The sequence below is a fragment of the Vicugna pacos genome, chromosome 20, assembly GCF_048564905.1.
Source record: "Vicugna pacos chromosome 20, VicPac4, whole genome shotgun sequence".
Taxonomy (NCBI): domain Eukaryota; kingdom Metazoa; phylum Chordata; class Mammalia; order Artiodactyla; family Camelidae; genus Vicugna; species Vicugna pacos.
In genome coordinates, this window is record NC_133006.1 from 4875092 (window position 1) to 4896588 (window position 21497).

Here is a 21497-nt window from a genome sequence, read left to right on the forward strand (position 1 = left end):
TTTGTTTTGTTTTTGTTTTTATTTAAGCCACGAGCAATGATTACTATAGCGAAATTCATAATATGCCTGTCTTTCTTCCAATGGAAACATACATTTCAATTTAACAGAAAGACTACAAATGTGAAGGAACATTGACTACCATCATGAAAGTTGATGTTTTACTGCCGTGCAATGTCCTCTTACCTCTTAGCTATACCTGCGCTCTAAGTACATAATGTTGAGGTGTTGAGTGCTTTTTACTCATCTCATGTAAGTTTAATAGTGCTATAATTGCTTCACATCATTTTCATTCTACTAAATAAATTTCCTTCTGTTTATGCAACAGGTTCTTCAGGAAGTGAAACTGCTGGTGGAGCCTGCTAGCTCTCTTTGCTTTCACTTTGAGCTCATATGCATCTACCTATATAAACCGAATTAAACCATAATTCTCAACAAATTTCCAAAACACCACTTACCAAGAAAGGTGGGGATTGGAATGCCTTGAGGTTTTCCACAATATTAACTAAAACAGGCGCCTAACTGCTATGCTCAATCCCAATTCTTTTCTTTTTTTCCCTTTTTCTGACCTATGTACCTCAGTTAGTAATTAACTCATATTTGAGATTTTTTTAAAATAAACATACACATGATGAGAGGAAACACCACATCTGTATTGTTCACCATTTATCCCTACTATCTAGGGGAGGGCTTGACTGAAGAAAATACAGTATTTCCCCTTATCTGCTGGGGATATGTTCCAAGACCCCAGTGGAGGCCTGCAACTGCAGATAGCAATGAACGTATGTATATAATTTTTCATGTATATGTACACCTATGATAAAGGTTATATATTGGGTATGGTAAGAGATTAACAGTAATAATAAAAAGGAATAACCATAACATTATGCTGTAATAAAAATTCATATGTGAATGTACCCCTCACTCTCAACATATCTTGTACAAATTTAATGCTTTTTCCATCTTAACCAAAGCGCTGATCACAGGCTGTGGCTGCAACCACTGAAGCTTGAGGTGCAACGGCAAAACTTTCATGAAGTTCTCGTTCCTTCACAATTTCACACATAGAAGTTCCGTTCTTACTGGAGATGTTAGTAACCTCTTGTTAAGGTAAGAGCTTTCACCTTTTCATCTAAGGAGCCCTTTACAGCTTCTTTTCTGGCATTTTTTTAAATTGCCAGCAATACTGCTCTCGCACTTTGAGGCAGCATTAAGTGCAATAATGGTTGCTTGAGCAAAAAGCACCGTGATGCCTTGACAGTCAATCTGATAACCAACACTGCTGCTAAATGACTGATAGTGTAAACAGAGTGGATGCCCTGGACAGAAGGGTGGCTCAGGCTTGGGCCGGAATAAAGCAGGGTGGTGTGAGATTTTATTTCACTACTTAGAATGACCTGCAACTTAGAACGTATACATTGTTTATTTCCGGAATTTTCCATCGACTATTTTCCAACTTCAGTTCGTGGTGGGTAACTGAAACCAAGGATAGTGAAGCCACGGCTGAGCGGGGAAGTTCTGTTCAGAGACCAGAGATGCAACAGGAGAATATGAGCTTCAGGATTAATGGGATTGCTCTTCAGGGTCCTGCTGCAGGAGACAAATCAGCTCCAACTAATCTGTGCTTTACATCCTTTGACTCAAGATTAAAAATGCTCTGAAAAGAGACTCAAGTTGTTCTGGTCTGGGTCCCTTGTTGACTTCTGGGCAAGAAGGATACAGGTGCTTTGATTGGCAGTGGAACGGAAGGATAGTCATTTCCCACAGAAGATCCAGGTCCTATTACCAGATCTGGTAGGAATGGATACAGTATAGGGAGTAAACAGTCCTGTACTTCTAACAGGTTCTTGACAATAGCATTGCCAAGAGATCTGCAAGGAGGTTATTAAGTCCCCTTTAATGTCAGTCTCACCTTAGAATAATCAACAGCAAATTGCTCTTCTGTTAGGATTTATACTGGCAGCACATATTTGTGGAAGAATTGGGGTCCATATCAAGATGGTACATATCTGTAAAGTGTTTTGTTGTTGTTTATGGGGATAAAGACCTCACAGTGTTGGAAAAAAAATTAATGTGTGTGTATTAGAAGATAGGATGCCATTGGATCTTTGTTTTATAGATTGCTTATATGACTTCCCCAGGTACACTTTGCATTTCAGGCTGACTATTGTAAAGCATTTTTAAAACATTAATTGCAAAGTGTTTTTTCCCCCTTAGATTGCTGCAGAAACTGTTAGTGCATTTCTGTATTCTTGGCACATGCCAGAATCTGGTACAAAATAGGCACTCAAAAATTACTAAATACTAAACCAAGGAATGACTCTAAGGGGTTTCTAACTATGTACAGACCTTTCTAATCTTTTTCCCTTAGGAGAAAAAAAAATCCAAGTCGTTTAAGGCTGAAATTATTTTAAGCATTTTTATACAAATATGGAATCCAAAAAAGCCAATCCCAGATCTACAAAAAGAAATCACTGTTACTTTCGGATTAGATTCAGTTGGAAACTCATGGAACACTAGGAACATGGAAATGATGTTACGTTGAACTTGTGTTAGTTTATCCATGCTCTAAAGCAGAAGAAGAAACCTTCATGGATAGATTTGAGGGCTTAAATTCCTACAGGATAATGCTAAAAGTATGAGGTCTAGATCTTGACACTAATTCATCCAGTATAGTATTTTTCCCCCCAGAAATAGTTCTCCCTGTCAACTCATCATGTGACTCTGTCAGATGGAGGTATATATATATCTCTTCATCTATTAAATCTTTCCCATTGACATCTCCGTTTGGTTGTACTGTTCATTTTGTTCAAAAGTGTAATTTCCTTTTCAGGTGTCTTGTCTACTAAGGGCTGAGATATTCACACTGACTCTTACGCACATTTTCTTTTTTTGGTATCTGTGGAATATGGTTTTATTGAAGGAAAATATGCTTTCCCAGCCTGGTTCTTTGATCTGCTGGTCGACTACTCTACAGTTCCTTCCTCAGTCAGAACCTGACAGTGATGTGTCCTTGGTCAGATGAAAATCCATTCAGCCTTAGTGATGTTAATCATATAGCAACTTGGTAACAGGACAAGTACTGTCCTGAATTAAAATTCTGGCTCTAATATTTATTGGATGTGTGCCCTTATGGGAAAAATATTATCTTTTCTGAATATCTGAACCTTTGTTGGTAAAATGAGCTCAAGACTACAAATAGCAAGGCTGTTATATGAACAGGGACAGCATGTCAGCATGGCTCACATGCTGATGCATGACGGTACTTCAAAATGGCTGCTTTCTCCCGTTGTTTCTAAACAGGAGGTGGCCACACTTTTTCTGACCTGTGTATCTACTAATAATCGAAAAGTTTCCTTTTCCTGTGAGGTGGGTATATATTTTCTAATAAAGATCCTGATCAGCTAATCATCAGCACGGAGATTAAAGGGAAGCTTATGGAGAAATCTAATGGAAATTTTACTTCTAACTCCAGTCAAGTGTTGACATGAGTTAGTATGTCTTTTTCTATCACATACCTGTAAATGCTCATATTAGATCAGCTACATCTACTCTCTCCTTATCTGGTATATACTGTCATGTATTTGTAACTGAAGTGGCAAGAGTAAGAACAATAATTATCATGAAACCAGAACCGTAACTATGTTATACAACCAGCATATAACCATCAACTACCTCACCCAGAGCCTGAGCACCTACTGGATGTTCAATAAGTATATATTGAAGGGATGAAGAATGGACAAGAATAAGATAAATGATGAGCATTTTCCTATGTCTACAATGAAATATCTAAACATAGTTTTTAAATCGTCCTTTCGAAAGGCTGTCACTGCCACCCACATACCAACAGATTATATATGTTTTAATCCAATCCTTTATGCCTAGGATTGGATTGACAGTACTAGATACTTTGCTCAATAATGTCCACTACTTAATAAAAGGAAACAATCACACAAAGTAAATATACAATATAGCATGTGCTATATGATACAGTTTACTTTACCCTAAGTGCCAAACACATGGAGTAAGACAATTTTAGCATTGTTTTATATGAGATGTCTGAGAAAAAAAAAAAGAAGTAAGATCATTTTATGGTTATCAATTTATCAATAAACTAATTTTGGGAAAAGCAGTTTGTATTTAATTTTTGTGTGATCTTGGGTGAACAAAGTTATCTCTACCCACACACTACACCCACAAATGCAAAAGGCAGAATGCAAGAACAATGCTCCAGGGCATAAAGAAAAGTGTGAGACCCAAAAAAGTGGACCAGAAGGTTCGAAGGGAGGTTGTCCAGGCAAACGTCATAGATCACTCAAACTTTGAATTACATGTAGGAATTTTTTCCAGGGAGAAAGACTTCCAGGCAGAGGAAGCAACATGTACAAAGGCATGAAATAAAATAATAAAATAAAATAAAATAAAACATCCCCCAGAAGCACAATAGAATATAAGACATCACAGAAATGCAAGAGGTGGAGTGTAGCTGGAAGGCAGGTGAGTGATAAGCCAAACTCATTACAGTCCTGGCTGGTGAGGTGAAGACATGTGGATTATGAACAAAGTCAAAGAGGAGACATTAAGAATTTTGAGCCAAGAATCATATCATCGGACCTATATTTTAGAAATATGTCTGTGGTGGTGATGTAGACAATGAATAGTTGGGTGGGAGGGGGCAGGTCAAAACAGTAAGCACAAGAAAAGCACTTAGAAGGCTGAAACTAATGCATTGAAGTAGATATTAAGAAGCTATTTTCTGGAGACGAATTGGTGGGATTGAAGAGGGGAAGTACTGTCTTTTTCTCAGAGACTAAATGAAGGAACATCACAGCAAATTTGTCAACTTTGTCATGATGATTTTGAACTAGAAGGAGTTCATGGCTAACGCATTCAATTTAACCCACGCAGTTAGAGCTGGAGAAAAAAGAAACAAAGTCTATTGAGAATGAATGTGATGAGTGTTGTCAAAAGTCTTCAGAACAGGGCAAAGCTTGGGCAGATGACTGAAGAGAAGGAATGACGGGGGGCTAGGTCAGGCACAAGAGGATTTGCACGGAACACCGAGGACTCAGCTGAGGTTAAGTCTCTAGATTTGCACTAGCGCTGGTACGTGGTCATGCTCTCCCCCCAGCAATGACTCAGTCTTTTAGGTATTGTATACAGTGAAGTCAGATTATGGTGCTAATTAGGGGAGATTTTCCAGGTGAGTGCAGCAAGGTAAGTGTGTGAGGTAGGCACGGTTTGAGGATGAAGATTTGTGAAAGTGGTCCAGGCAATGAACGTAGGACGTGAAGAAGGCAGAGTGGATAAACTAAGGCAAAATAAATAGGCCCCAGAAACCCAGATGATGTCAAAGATCAGAGGCAGAGCTAGCGCTGGTGCAGGATAGCTGCAATAAGGAAACGGCATCAGAGTGCAAAATACAAGTGTGTTCACTCAGACGGGGAGAAGTGTGAGGCCATGGGACTATCAAAGGAGCAGGGCTACTACTGACTTGTAAACAAGAGGTTAAAGGGTTGCTGGGGTCAGAAGGAAGGAAGGGCAGAAGAAATAACCTTAGAAGTCTTAGCGGAGAAAAGGAAACCTAAGCTGTAAGGGAAGATTAAAAAATTGACGTAGGCAGGAGAACAAACAGAGTATCTCTCCCCTTCTCCTCTTTTACCTTGGAATTGCAAGAAAGAGTGGTGACATCGTGCATTTGCAGTATTTGGAGGAGATTTTGTTAAAGCAAAGAAATTCCTGAAAGATATGTAGAAGGAAATAAAACAGGAAGCATTGTTAAAGATGGAATTCAAGAATTTGATCGCCAGGACAAGCAGATTGGTCTCTGTTGGTCGGGCAGGGCTATTTAGCGAAAAATATTTTGATTGATGAATAACATTTTCATAGAAGCTCCTCACATATTGTTATCTGCCTTTTACTCAAACACAATTAATTTCTTAAAATATGCAACAGAGTTATCAGTTCAAAAGATCAGATTTTCCTGAGTTTCTCAGGAATGAAATTGCACTGTCAGTTGGATTACTTTGCACTGTTTACAACAGACTCAGCGACAGTGTCACTTAAGGGCCAATTGATTGTTACCGCAGTACAAATTAATGTTCACTATAACATTTCAACTGGAAAATTGTCCTAAGAACACATTATCAATCTTATCTATTTAATTCTCCAGTGAAATGTGCAACTAAATTCTTAATATACTATAAGAACATCACATTATCTGATATAGTATCTAATATATCTTTGTTAGCTGTTTTAAAGTTAAATTTTACATTTTTAGGTTACGTTTTTATTTTTTATAGGTTATATTGCTGTTGTGTAATATTTTAATAAAACTATATCTAACTAAATCTCTTTATAACATACTATCTTAATACATTTTATGAATAATATTTTATGAACTTAGATATTATAAAGATTTCATTTCTTTTAGTAAAAATTGTAGTAGAAAGATATTGAATTATATATATTATTTTGTCCTCTATCTTATCTTTGAAAAAAAATCCCCGTATATTTAATAATGTTTAAATTGACCAAATAACCAAAAAATAAAGATATAAAATCCTTAAAATTAAAACCAATTCAAAACTAGAATATTCCCAGAGTAAAAGAGAAATAATTCAATAAAACCAAGAACCAACCTTTTTTCACATCAAATGTAAATATGTAATCGAAGACTAACCACACAAACTGACCACACGAAAACTGGGAACAATCAAATTGTATTCATATCTTAATAAATACTTCTGACCTTATTATTTTTTGAAGAATTTAGATACTTTCTCTAGCCTCAGTTAATTTATACAATAATCGGAGAATTCAGTCAATTTGATGTATAACTAAAATGCAAGACATAAAGCCAAATACAGTATACGAAGATTCATTTACTTTTTCTAGAAGAAAGTGGGACGCCATATGACAAAGGGGGAAGGTGAATTTCCTGAAGAAGAATTTGAAAACTTGTCCTTTATTTTGCCTTTTGGGGGGAAAATTGAAATACATGCAAGCATATAGACTTAAATTGTCATCGCTAGAGAAGGGAAACATTGATTATCTGCTGTCAGTGACTCCCGAATTAGCTAGAGTAGTTCAGATAAAGGGAAAGAAGTTAGCTTTAAAAAGCCCCTCTAGCTCATCTGAATAATTTCACCTCAATTCCAGGCATTTATAATAGAAATGTCAGTATTTTGAATGGGGTGGGATTTAATAGCGAACACCAGGGGTGATCCACTCCCACCAAATGTCTGTCCTGGTTAATCATTCCTGATCCCAGACAAAAACAAGCTCATTATCTGACCATCCTACCTTAGGGCTTGCTACAGAGTCAACGGATTCTTCTGGCTTTGAGATCATCCTCTGTCAACCCAGGGGTTTCTACTAGGGAGTTGTTGGTTGCAGGGCAGGGGGAGTTGGTCAAATAAGGGTTGAAGCGAAAGGTGTGATGGAAGATGGTCAGTAAGCAGCAGGTCTAGGTTTTGTGGGGCATGAAGCTCGTACAATTTCTTACACCCTAGTTAAGCCAAAGAACACAGTAGGTAAAAAATTGAATATTTACATGAAGTGAGAAAATATTTTACAAATTACAAACTTTGAAGCTGATAACCATCAAAATCATCACAAAATTTAGAATAAAGACAGTTTTATTGTTTACCTGCCTAATCTATCCTCTTAATAATGCTTCAGTTTTCCTACATTTTGTTGGCGTAGACTCTCTGATAGCTTGTTAAAGTCACAAGTGGAGGAAATGAAACGTAACTTTTCTGTAGCATAATTGATCAAAATTTGTTTCTTACTATTGATAGCCTAGAAAGTTACTTTCACCTTAACAGAACATTGTAACATCAGGTAAATATTTACAATTGTCATCAAGTTACATTCATATATGATCTGGAAGGCCTTCTGCAGATCAGCGTTGGCTCCAGGTGTTTCAAAACCTCTCTCTCTCCCACTATCTACCCACTTGAAAATAAACAGGATATCCTTCTCTTGTAAAGGACATAAACCATAATGAATTAGGCCTTTAGAAAAGGAAGAATTTTATCAATTACACAGTAGGATATTAAATTGAATGTTTTTCTAAATAACATTAATTTGAATAATAATATCAGCAGCCCTAAGTTTTCACACTAGTATTTTGCATGAAGAATAGACGCAATTTAAACATTTTTGTTTCGTATGTTTCTCATGGAAAAATAATTGAGAAAAACTAAAGGCGTTATACACTAGTAGTTGATGTAATTAGGGGAAAGCATCCATGGAACAAATCATATAGTCTTGCTGTATATCTTAGGCTTCAGAGCAGTTAACATATTGCTATTGCTAAAGCAGAGGGTGTGCCGTCTCATGTCAGATGCTCATCGAAAATTGAAATGTACTAAAAACATCTTAAGCCACAGTCCTTTCAACTGCATTTTTTTTTTAGGTACTCAATGAAATAGATGAATTTCCTCTTTCTACAGGAAGCAACAGAAGAATATTTTTCTCCATGCCGTATATGATGTTAATATTATCAGATGAAAAATGAAAACATTTGGCTCTCTTGAATTATTCTGTTTTAAAAAAGGGACATTTTCATTAATTTTACCAAGATTAAATTACTGCCTTGTTGATGGTAAGACTTTTTCTCACATATAAATAACCTCAAGACATACTTCAATTCATATTCTGCCTAGGAGCACATTTTGTATCTAGCTTATCCTTAGAGATGATCAAAAGAGTTACCTCAAAAGGAGCAGGTCACGGCAACGTAGAGGAGGGCAGGCCTGGGACATCTTCAGCAGGCTGGGAGCCGGAAGTTAAAATGAGGCCAAGAAGTCTCAGTAAGTGCAAATATAAAAAGGTTAAATGATAAGATGTAAGGCGAAATGGCAATCTCAGTCTGGATGCACAGCAGCAAAAAAGTCTAAAGGCATCAGAGGTAGTGGTATGCACAGAGATTTTAAAGTAATTGGGTTTGTGGTTGAGCTGGCTAGTCCCCACTTGCCTCTTTAAATCCACCTCTCCCTTTCCTTGTATCGCTCTACACGAGATGCCTTCTATAATTGGTATCACTTAGGCTCCCTTCCCCTCCGTCTCCTCGTGGGGGCTGCCCAACAGGAAGCATCAACAGGTGATGGAAAAGTGGGAGGAGAGATGGTTTGGAGTTTCTTTGCTGTCCCTCGCTCCTTTCCTGCATCTGAATTTTGCTGACTGATGGGAACAGGCCAGTAGACGTTTAATCACTAAAGCTTCAGAAGAGAAAGAAAAGAATTAATGGAGTAAGAATTACAGATGCAGCCCATTGGATGGCCCCATTTCTAAGGCTTTTAGCTCTTTTCAGTCTCCATTAAAACAATTTCATCTTTTGCCCCTTAAGGTCTCACATAATAATGGCTTCCTAATATTTCCATTCCCCGGGTCTTTCATTAAAACTAGATTTTTCTTAAAACCGTCGACATTTTCATTAAACTCTCCTCCATAAAAACCCAGGTTAATACCCTCAGATGTACCATCTATTCCCGGCCAGAACTCTGATTGAAACTTGGCAGTCTGTCTGGTTTGAAGAAGAGCCCAAAGGCGCTCAGGAGTGATTGGACAGGGAATGCCTTCTGAAATGGTCGAGTAAAGAGTACAGTGGACTTGCCCCCTAACAAAACAATCATTTAACAGGAAAAAAACTGTACAACAAAAATAAAACCATTTAAACTGTCTGGCAATGGTTCTAATGGCATATAGTATATGGAGAAGTATTCGTTCAAGAAAACTTACTGAATCTTGGTAAGAAATGCGTCTGAGCCATGAGTCATTGTGAAGTTTGAGAGGAGTTCCCCAGGTAGGGAAAGTCATTTCCCAAAGGACTTTAGCCACAGAACAAGAAAGTCTTCATTCAAATGTGGAAAACATACAGGCCATGACTAAACGTATTTATGAGATAAAGGAAGTTATATGAAATCCATTTTCCAGAACTTGAATGGTCCACTGGGCAACTTAAAAACTCTGTAGCAGTGCTGACAGGCTTCCCTGGGTTGGACTTTGGACAAGGGGGACAGGAGAGGTAGGAATTTTTGTGGCCTTGTTAATGCTTCCCCATCAATATCGATTCATGAAGGTTATCGCTTTGTCAATAGACCAATGTCTTATTGCGTGTACAGTGGTGAGAAGTGGGAATTTTAGAATCTCTGATAAAACTGGGTCATTATTTGGTCCAAACCAGAGCTTCCTCTTTTTATCAGACCAACAATTATTGAATTTTTATTCTTGTTATTTTTTTTTCCTCTGAGATCAATTGTTGGACTTCTTTAACCAGCTTTTCTCAGTTACCAGTTGGGGAAATATCTTTTCAGACCATGACAGAGATTTGGCTGCTGTTGGTTCATTTAAGGGTGGTATTTGTTGTGGACATGTCAGCAGGGTGATTCCCCTCAGCTTCAAGAGAGTCAAATTTAAAACACCCTGGAATCTTAATAAATGGCTAACGTGACAGGTAAAAGTATTACATCCATTAATTCCCAAACATAGGGGCCACTTTTAATTTTATTTCTGCTGAAAGTAAGAAAGCCACATTTCTTCAACAACATTCCAAAATCACGAGCTACTCTAAAAGCGTATCGGTATAAATTATTGGCAGTTTTGCCCTTGGCTAAAGTACAAGCCTGTGTAATTCATCCTGTTGGGCCAAAGTAGCTGTAGTTGAAGATGCTGCTTCGCCAGCATCAAAGGAAGTCACACTAGCATGTCCAGCATGTTTGCCATTGTCACCTTTTAAAAATAAGATCCATGAAGGGGGAAGGGTATAACTCAGTGGTAGAGTGCGCGCTTAGCATGCATGAGGCCCTGGGTTCAATCCCCAGTATCTCCATTAAAATAAATAAATAAGGCTAATTACCTCCCTCAAAAAATTTAAAAAAAAAAAAGAGAGAGAGAGAGAAAGACCGTAAGTCAGCATTACCCAAATTAATTTCCTTCAGATCAACCCAAGGAGTCAGAAGGTGATCCAACAGTGGTTAAGTAGGGGTTAGGGACTGAGTTGCTGTCCAGAGGGGCAAGAGTGGGAGGTTAAGGTTATCACAATGTAGAAAAGTTCTGTGAAGATCGGTTAACAAAGGACTTGAAAAGAAGTGAGGTGCTGCCAGAGATGTTGAATGTGATGAGAATTCAGGAGGCTTCTACTGTATGAGGTAGAAAAATGGTTAAAGGGGTTCCCACAATGATTTTCTCGGTGTCTTAACCAAAAGGCAGTGGCCATGCTGGCTCTAAGGCCAGGGGTGCATCCCTGGCCACAGGGTCAGTTGCTGGCTCTAATACCCTATGTGCCGATGGTGCCTCTCGTATTTTGGGGTGAGCACCCCAAGGGCATTCCCTTCCTTTTCCTATACAAAAAAAGGAAAAGAGAATCTGATGACTGGGATGCCCAAGGGCAGCAGGTTCATCAGACTCTCCCGTGAGGCCTTACTTAAACGCTACGTCATCTGGTTCTTCCCATGAAACACCACTGGGATTGCTGTCCTTTAGCAACGCACACAGAGGGGTGGCGCTAAGAGTGAAATTTGGACTCCGATTTCAGCAGTAAGCTACTGGCCCAAGGAAACCTCATGGTTGGTACTTAGTTTTGGGTTTGGGGAAACTTGAGACGCCGTGAAGTGTATCTGGAGCTAGGTGCAGTCCTTCTTCTGATATCAGAGGGCCTAAATGGCAAACTTAGGTTTGGGAAAACTAATTTTTCCTTGGCAACCTTAATGATAAAAATGTTAGCAAGTGGGTGCCGCCTTCCTATGAAGGGGCTTAAGAAGGAGCACAAAGGAACAAGCCACCCACGAGCTGCTCAAGGCGGAACCTCTGGGGAATGTGGCTTCGTCCACACCAGCCTTCAGATTTATAAGATTTATAAAATGAGAAGGGCTCTCAGTAAAACCCTGAGGCATTGCTGTCCTGGTGCATTTTTTCTTTCCTTCCCAAGTGAAGGCAAAAAGGTTTTGGCCAGTTTATCAACAGGAATACTAAACAACGTGCTGTGTATATTAAATACTAAACAACGTGCTGTGTATAGTAATTAATAATCAAGAATGTACAGTTAACACTGATTCGGGTGGGAATGCATGTTGGTAACATACGAGGGCTGGGAACAATGGGGTGTGTAGGGAGAACAATCATTGTTTATTGCTCATGGGTCCTGGACAAACCTCCAACCTCAGCCCTTAGGTTTTGTCACCAGTCAAATAAGAGTATGACGGGAACTCGTACAAGGGTCACTAAGACCTTGAGCCTTGTAATCGTCTATTATGGGCTTCATACGTTAAAGATCTTTAATTATAGGGTATTGATACATTCTGGGAAGAGGCTTTGAGGGACCTATCTGAATCTTGACGGGAGGTGCTGTGTTAATTGTGCCAACATCAGTTAGAGGTTTTACCCTTAAAGAGGGCTCTAGCTGACTTGAGAGGGACAGATGGAATGTGTTTCCAGAATCTGCTTTGCTGTCAGAGGCAGAGCAAATAAAAGGTGTCAACATGCCATTCAATTCACCTGGTTGGTTACTTGATGACTACTGTCAATTTCTAGAACCCTCTCTTGCTTTTGGGAGAAGGAAGTCCTGGCATGATGATTTTCTAAGAAGTCTAAGAAATGGATAGAAACCAAGAAGAACATGATGTGTCTCTCAAAACTGAACAAAGGCGAACAGGTTCAAAGGCAAGAGCCTCTTGAGGTTTGCTGGAGACCCCCCCATGTTTGAGCTGTGTTAGCACTCCGAGGAGGGGCCGCTTTGTAGCAGTGACATTGAGCGCTGACAGTGTGGCTCTGGTGTCAGTTAGGGCTGGAAGAGATCCATTCGCAATCTGGAGAAATGTTTCTCCTGGTCAGTTAAGAGGGAGGATTGGGAAGAGCCCCTGTGGTTCCTCAGAACCCTGTCTTCGAGACCTGGGTGGATGTTGGAAAGGCTGAGTTCGAGGCACCTGATGTGCTTAAATCTGTAGCCGTCTCTTTTCCAATGGCCTGGCTTTTTGCAATAAGAGCAGAAACCAGGAGTGTTTTGGTTTGTTTAGGGGCCTCCATCTGCTTGAGTTGAAGGTTAAGAATTTTAACAGCCTTCCTTTCACGTGACCCAGCAGGAGTGTGAGAAAGCTGGCTTACCTGATTACCTCCGGATGCGCGGAATTCGCTAGTCCACCCTGGCCTTTTCACTCGGTGGGAGAAGTCCTGGTCCATCACTTTAGTAAACGGAGTGTTAAAAGCACCTGGGTGAAATCCACACCTGAAAGAAGATCAGAATAAAAAAAAAAAAGGAAACTTTTTTGAAATTGATTGTCATAGTCACGAACAGTTTCATCAGATTGTAGTGTTCAAGGCTGAATTTTGTTCCAATCAACAGGCTTCGACAAAGCTCTAGGGACTGCCTGAGCCTGATCCTAGGACAGGACGGCGGGCTCTCCTCTCAACTGTCGTCTGAGAGGACTTTCAGGGTTTTCTGCATGAGGGGTGTTCATCCGATGCAGGACCTGGCTTTCACTGACCAGCCTATGAAGTAGCTGACATAGGTCAGAGAAACCAAGTTGGTAAGTTTCAGTGACTATCTTTGATTCCGCAGGAAATCTGCGATGACCTTTAGTTCCTTTGGGAAAATCTTTGACTATGACTCACAGTTCAGTTTTAGTCCAAGGAACATAAGAATCTGAGGGCTTAGCCTCCGAATCCTCAGAAGGTTTAATTTTAAAGGGACACGTTCTGACAAGTTCAGAGGAAAAGGGAAGTTGAGTGAGAGAGTTCGTGTGGGAAGGCGGAGGGTATGGAGGACACGCAGGTGGCATGGGAGGAGGAGGAGGATGGAGCTGGAGGTGGGACTCGAGGGCGAGGAATGGTGGGGAGAGGATGAAGATGGTGCCAGAGAGGCGGCCCGAGACAAAGGAGCTGAGAGTAAATGATAATTGAGGGAAAACACGGATTGATTGTTTCTCTTGTTACCATTCACTCTTAGCGTGTTTTTGCAAATTTCACAGCACTGTTTACAAAGGCATGGGCAGTGTTTACTTCACCGAATCGGATTCCTGCTTTTAGTTGCGACATCACAAAGCGGAGCGTCATCATAGCTCCCGATAGCAAAGGGACTCCTTACTGAATTCAGATTTAATGGCATGTCCTTTATTCTTTAATAGTAGTCAACAAAAGTCTTGTTCATTTAGACAGTATTTATGCTCAACAAAAGGAAGAATTTTCTGATAATCAGACGTGCCAACAATGGGATTATTTGATTTCCAAAGGAGAGAACTTTGAAAAAGTCCCGGGAAGGGTCTATCATCTTGAGAAACATCGAGCTGGGAGGGCGGCCCTCGTACTGGTACTTTTTTCTGTTTTCCTTGGCCCTGCTGCTGCAGAGCACCGCGACCCTGGCCCCTCGGCTTTGTCCCCTGGCTGCCCTGCAGCACAGAGACAGGACAGAACTGTCATCGTGCTCCGGAAGCGATGCTGCCTGGAAGCTGGCCAGTTCTCTCCTGGAGCATCCCTGAGCCCCAGAAAGCACCAGGGCCTGGTACTTCCTAAGGGGCGTGAACTGAACACATTACCTATTATATATTATTTTATATTTATTATATATAAATATTATATGTTATATATAATAAATAATATTACGTAATATTATGTTTTACTGGGCTTCTGTTTGCTCATAAGTAATTTACTAACAGGCTGTAAAGTTCAAATAAGCTAATGTACAGCTTATTTTGAAAATCAGAAATGAATATATAAACAGTCAGTGGTTTATCAGTAGTTACCACCACAAATTTGTTTATGTAAATAGACTGTTTTAGGTGATGACATAAACCAATACCCTAACCATGATGTCCAGCTTTCAAAAGACACCATGCTGATTTCCAACCACTGCTGATGCCGGATACTGAGTGTGGCATCAATCACCCGTCCCCAACTTCTCTTTCTAGTGTTTTCTGAAAGCGCAGTGAAAGTGGGGTCCTCAGAGTTTCTGGGTCTTTCTTCAGTTGGTGTTATTTCAACAATCTCCCATCTACTATTCAGGGTTGAGTAGATGCAGGGGAAGCAATATGCGTGGTCACATTGCTTCTAGGATCAAGTTTCCCATCGCTGAGAGTAGAAGAACTCACAAAAGGCAATAAGAGCCTAGAAAAACAATAATGGGCTCATGCACTCTAATAATTAATTATACTTGTTTTTTGACTTTGAGAACATACCACAACATCTCATTCATTGAATTTCCCAGTCATGCTTTTGAATTAGAAATATGCAATTCTGGCAGGAGAACACGAGTCATGTTAAAAAAAAAAAGTAAATGCTTTCTATCATTCTTAAATTATTTCTCCTGGAACTGTACACCCTTTTTACAATAGACACAAAATATGGTGCTATTCAATTAAATCTAGGAGTTGAGAAGAGCCAGCACGCATAGTAAAAGAGGAAAACAATGTGCTGAAGAATAAAATTTTCAACGGCCGTTCTGTCCTTCGAGAGGAAGGGAATCATAAGAATTAATTACCCTTTGGAGACCCGGGTGCATTAGATGGCACATTATAAAACTGGAGCTTGTAACTGTAGTCAAAGCCTCCCAGTGGAGGACCAGCTGTCTCACTTTTCCTTCTTACCGTCTTAGCTCTAGGATTTGTCTAAGGTGTGCTCAGCTGGTTTGGGCACTAAAATCACTGAAACTCTAAAATCAAGGTGGACATCTTACATGCGTCAAAGTTGATTCTGCTGCGTATCTTTAAATAGTCATTCATAGACCACGGAAGGCTGTAAGCCCTATGGATGTCGTATTCTTCCTCGCAAGGTCGTCCCCACGTATTGTTGCCGGTGATTAGATTCTTGTCTCCCCACAGAAAGAATTCAGAGACAAGACATGGAGGGTGAGAAAGTTAACTGGGGGTTTTACAAGCGATGGAGAGTGCACTCTCAAGGGGAGGCGGGCAGGCTCAGGGGAGCGGCTCCCCTGAGTGTCTTTGGCAAGTTGGTTACATCGGGTGTAAAAATGAATGGGTGGAATATTCATTGGGGAGGGAAGCGTTTGGGGTCATATTCCCTGATTTTCATCCCAGCTCCACCTTCCCGAGGGGAGGAGGGATTTTGTCCTAATTTAGTCTGGATCAGAAGTGTCATGGTGTTGGTGCGTGATGGGCACTTCTGATCTGCAAGGCTAATTTTACTGAAATGAGGACATAATGAGCAAAGGGTTACATTCAGACACTGGAGAGTCCTGCCTTTTCCCGCCTTTCCTTGTCGACCTCCAGGCCACTTGTCCCCCAAACTGTGTGACCGCTCATCAGCCCAGAGGTTCCTGCTTGTCTTTCTCTGCCAGGGATCCCAGCTGTTTACACAATGTATTTTTTCCTGCATTTGGCCCTTGCCCCTCCTTTCTGTCCAATTCCTGCCATTTGGCCTGCGTCCTCCTTTCTCTGCTCGTATCTAGCTCTCTGCCTGCTCTCACATTATTTCACCCATAGCTTGTCCTCAAATCTCCCTCACACATTTTGGTGATGTTAATAGGAGGGGTCCGATGTCCCAATGTAAATGCTAATATGTACTTTGTAAAATAAAGTCTGAGGCAACTTTTCAAGTTTTCAAAAGAAAAAAAACCTTCATATTGATAGATTTTATGAAGAAAAGTTAAATAAATGCTACAGAAGGTTAAAGTTGAGTTACCTGATTCTCACTTGACTTTCATGGTTCTCAGGCTTTTTTCTCTTTCTGTACAGACAGCACATGTACCCATATTTGTCTTTAACTTTGTAATATGTAATTGTATATCCACCGGTATCATTTCATCATTTGTAGCAAACTATTCTGTTTTTCAGTATTAGCTATTCTTTTTTTAAAAAAATTTATTTTATTGAGTTATAGTCAGTTCACAATGTTGTGCCAAATTCCAGGGTACAGCACAGTTTTCCAGTTGTACATGAACATACATATATTCATTGTCACATTTTTTTCTCTGTGAGCTACCATAGATCTTGTATATATTTCCCTGTGCTATACAGTATAATCTTGTTTATTTATTCTGCATATGCCTGTCAGTGTCTACAAATTTTGAACTCCCAGTCTGTCCCTTCCCACCTCCCACCCCTCTGTGTCTATGAGTCTGTTTCTGTTTTGCATTTATGTTCATTTGTCTTTTTCTTTTCTTCCTTCCTTTCTTTCTTTCTTTCTTTCTTTCTTTCTTTCTTTCTTTCTTTCTTTCTTTCTTTCTTTCTTTCTTTTTTTTTTTAGGTTCCACATATGAGTGATCTCATATGGTATTTTTCTTTCTCTTTCTGGCTTACTGCACTTAGAATGACATTCTCCATATATTAACCATTCTTAAGTGCCATTTATTTGAAAAACCAAATCATATCAAAATCAGAGACCTTTGAAGTTTGGGAAGATTTATATCGATATCAAGTAAATCATAACTTTTCTTTTATTACAGCTATATAAGTATTTTAATCCTATTTCTGATGTGTTGTGAATCTACTCTGATAGACACTTCCTTATGTCTTATTTGCAAATATGTATTCCAGGCTTGCTTTCTGCTGTATTTAAATGCATGATGGCATCATTTTATGAGTATACAATCACTTCCAAAACTTTTTATTATGCTAATTTAAGACATTACTTTCTATTTAAATTGTGTCATTTGATACCAAATAGTCCTTGTCTTCTGTTCATTGGGGAGGGGAACTAGTATGGGATATAAGATAGAATTCAAGCTGGAATATGATGCTGAAGAAAAATTGGAAACAGTGTGAAAGGAAAGTGCAAATTTCAATCCAGTTCACTATTTAAACAGCCTCGTGGGCTTTGAAAGAGTCATTTCCTCTTAGTTAAGAGAGAAGGAGTGTTACGGGAAGGCTCTTGAATATGTAAATTAGCAGTATTAATTAGCTCCCGCAGCCATGTATTTTAAGTTTAAGTGTTAGAACTCAGCTAGGGCAATAAGACCAACTCAGGTCTCACTAATTTGCAATTTTATGGTTCTTCTTGAAGCAATCTAGGGTTGACTGCTATCGCCAAGAGAGGGCGTCAACTAGTATGTAAAATGCACTTCACCTCCTCCAGGCTATGTTTTTAAGTATGATCTCTTATCGATTCCCCAGATTTCTGCTTAAGCTGGTAATACTTTAATAAGGCGCACTCTTTTCTGTACTGTTAAATGATGGTAAACAGGACCTCTGAAATCAAATGACATTTAAAAGTGACAAGAGTATGTCATTTCCTTTGGAATCTGTTCATTTTCTCTAGCTGTTTCCACTTCATCCTTGCTGTGCCCTTAAGGGACAAACTAGTGTCCCCTTTAAAAGCATTTTACACTCAGCTGCAACATCGTAACCAACAAGGAGCCAAGACTGAAAGTGGCTTTCATCGCGTCTCTTTATATTTGTCTTTTTAGCATGTTGCTCCGAGTTCTCAGTAAGCCACAGTCATCTTGGAGGTAATGCTACCCTGCACATACAGTGTGGAGCCATTGAAAATAATAGTTCCCAATTCACGTTGGCTATGCCAAAGCTTTAGAGGAAACTTACTTGCAGTGGTTCATTTCACAAAGGTTAAAAAAAATTCTGCCTTTTTCGGTCGTGCTGCGTGATTATAGAATGCTCATCTTCTCCTAGAGAACTCTGGCGATCATACAGGGGCGATAATCAGCAATCACCTGTCACAAAAGGACAGTCTTGGGAGGCTCCAGCGCTCTGTTCCAGACAGGCCGTTTCCAGGCATCTAAGTCCCGCATGGATATTTCAAAGGACAGAGTTTCTTAAAGCATATCTTGAAAAGGCTTATTTCATCTCACATTATTTTTACCGCACTTTAAAGCAGATTCCTTACCTCCAAGACCCCTAGAAGCACGGCCTCATTTCCCACACATTTAGTCCAATTTGCTGCTGATGGGATAAGGTTAAGCCACCCAGATTTCATAGCAGTGGACTGCCCAGGATAAATATCAGTCGTCAAAAAGCTAATAGCGACACCGGAGCCACAATTCTAACAGTGATACGGGAGAGGTATTAGCAATGAGCCCTGACTTCGGTGCATTGCATTATGCAGATTGCGGATTATGCTGTCCCAGGTAATTTCTTCCCAACCAAGTACATTTGAAGCCATAAGACAAAGACCTTTGCTACTCTTCAAGGCACATTCAAGTTTTCAACATTATATTACTCATACTTTCCAAGAAGTTTTTTTTTTTTAATATCATTCAGATTATTAGAGCAGGCAGATGTGAACAGAGACAGGGGGACGCAGGACAAATGGCAGGAATTGGGCAGAAAGGAGGGGCATGGGCCAAATGCAGGAAACACTACATCATGTAAGCTCCGGGGGTCCCTGGGCAGAGAAGGAAAAGCAGGAACCTCTGGGCTGATGAGCGGTCACACAGTTTGGGGTGACAAGTGGCCTGGAGGCCAACAATGAAAGGCGGGAAAAGGCAGGACTCTCCAGTGTCTGAATGTAACCTTTTGCTCATTATGCCCTCATTTCAATAAAATTAGCCTTGCAGATCAGAAGTGCCCATCACGCACCAACACCATGACACTTCTGATCCAGACTAAATTAGGACAAAAATCCCTCCTCCCCTCGGGAAGGTGGAGCTGGGATGAAAATCAGGGAATATGACCCCAAACGCTTCCCTCCCCAATGAATATTCTACCCACTCATTTTTATACCCTCTGTAACCAACTTGCCAAAGACACTCAGGGGAGCCGCTCCCCTGAGCCTGCCCGCCTCCCCTTGAGAGTGTACCATTCATCCCTTAATAAATCCTCACTTTATTTTCTTAACCTCCCTGTCTCATCTCTGAATTCCTTCTCTGATGGGAAAAGAACCTTGTCATCAGCAACAAGATGACCACATCATCTGGTTCTTTCCTAGTGAATACTGCCCTCCTTCCTACTGAGGAAGGGCAGGCTGTTGGAAACTTCCTAAGGGGTATCACAAACCTGTCAGGGAGTGGAGAGAATATGGACCAGCGGTCCATCAGGGCAGCAAACTGCAGGGAGTGATGCTTTGCTTCTGCTTTGGCAAGAAGGAGTTGAAGGCATCTTTGTCTAAACCGATCGTGGTAAAGTCACCCTTGATTGGCTACAAACCCCATTGTAATATTCCACTCTTAGCTATTTAACATAAATTTAAACAAGCTCAAATTGTTTGCTTAATCATAAAAAGTGTCTGATACTTCACCATAATGACAATTGAATTAATAATCCAATCACATATCTTACAGGAATTTAGGGCACATATTGTATTTCAACATCAGTGAGCTATTGAATCAGGAAGAAAGCCCTGGCCGTTACTCAGTCAAAGTGACTCTGACCACCAGTCTCAAAATGCAGTAAAGAGCATTAAGTCCTAAATGCACACTCTTGCCTGGAACACACATCTGCATGTTGTGCTCCAAACACCAGAGACTTCTTTATAGGAGCAATAAATTTTTTTTTGCCCCAAAAGACAAGAAAGCCTTAAGGATTTTAATTATTAAACCGCTTTTAAAATAGTTTTGCCTATAAATAGGACAGCATTGTTTATAAAGCAGGTGGAGACTTTCTAGAATAATTAAAATGAAGAGGAAGCTAAGCCATCTGTCAGAACCCAGTTGCTTCATTCATTTACAGATGCAATGAGCCCATTCCTGTGTGTTTGCCCTTTGCTAGTCTAAGAGCCTAATGCATAGGTGTGTCTCAAAAAAAATAATAACCTCTTAATTTTGAGAGGCAAACCCTCCCTCCTACAGGACCACTAGCGTTCTTGGTTGATGTCAAAAGGGTGAGCTGCTTGTCTTCAGATATTCCACAGCTTCTACTTCAGCTAATTTTGAATGTGCCTTACGTGCATCCCTGGCTTAGAAGATAATTTTTGTCACAAAGGTCTCTGGTTAAAATGGACCCAGCAATTCTAACACTCCATTCTGAGGCTGTGAGAATGATTTCACGTGCTCCCCCAGTTCTTTCTGTCCTCGCTCTCACTGTCCACACCTGCCTCGCTTCACCGGCTGGTAGCGCTAGTATCTGAAGAAAAGTTAGCCTCAGTCACCACCTGCACACTCCGTTGGAAGCTGGATGTATTTTGTTACTCACACACACTACAAAGGAGGGGCTGGTGGTCTGATGTGTGGAGGTCAGCAAGGCCTGTGACATTCAACACAGAGTCTTGAATGGCAAGTAAATTTCCCCAATAGTTTCCTCTTTTCACTTACAGACTTTTCCCAAATGTCATCTGTTATGTTCCCACCACGTCCTCCATAATTACTCACTTGACTACTTTACAGTTCAACCTTAGACTTAAAAGTTGACAGCTGAAAAAGCTCTCTTCTGTAAAATAATGACTTGCAGATTGCCAACTTTTGCACCTTTCCTAAGTCTTCACTTGTTTGCTTGCAAACCTGCTGCTGTTTTGGTTTGGGTTCCCCCAGAAGTAGCTCTTTAGACGAGGGTTCGAGGGCGAGTGATTTATGTGGGCAGTGGAGGAAACACTGGCAGAGGAACGGGGAACTGACAGGGAAGGGAAGGTAGCCAGTAAAGTCACACCACTGTTACACCAGC

The 21497-nt window shown here is 40.2% G+C and overlaps 1 long non-coding RNA gene across 1 annotated transcript; it reads right to left on the reverse strand.

Moving 5' to 3' along the window:
• Window positions 1–1401: 1401 nt before the first annotated feature.
• LOC140687661 (uncharacterized) lies at window positions 1402–21440 on the reverse strand. The gene is made up of 5 exons (XR_012062079.1): window positions 21209–21440; window positions 13105–13225; window positions 8719–9224; window positions 7303–7507; window positions 1402–1788 (listed from the first exon to the last, which is right to left on the reverse strand). It is a non-coding gene; the product is annotated as an uncharacterized lncRNA (long non-coding RNA).
• Between the last annotated feature and the right edge of the window lie 57 nt (window positions 21441–21497).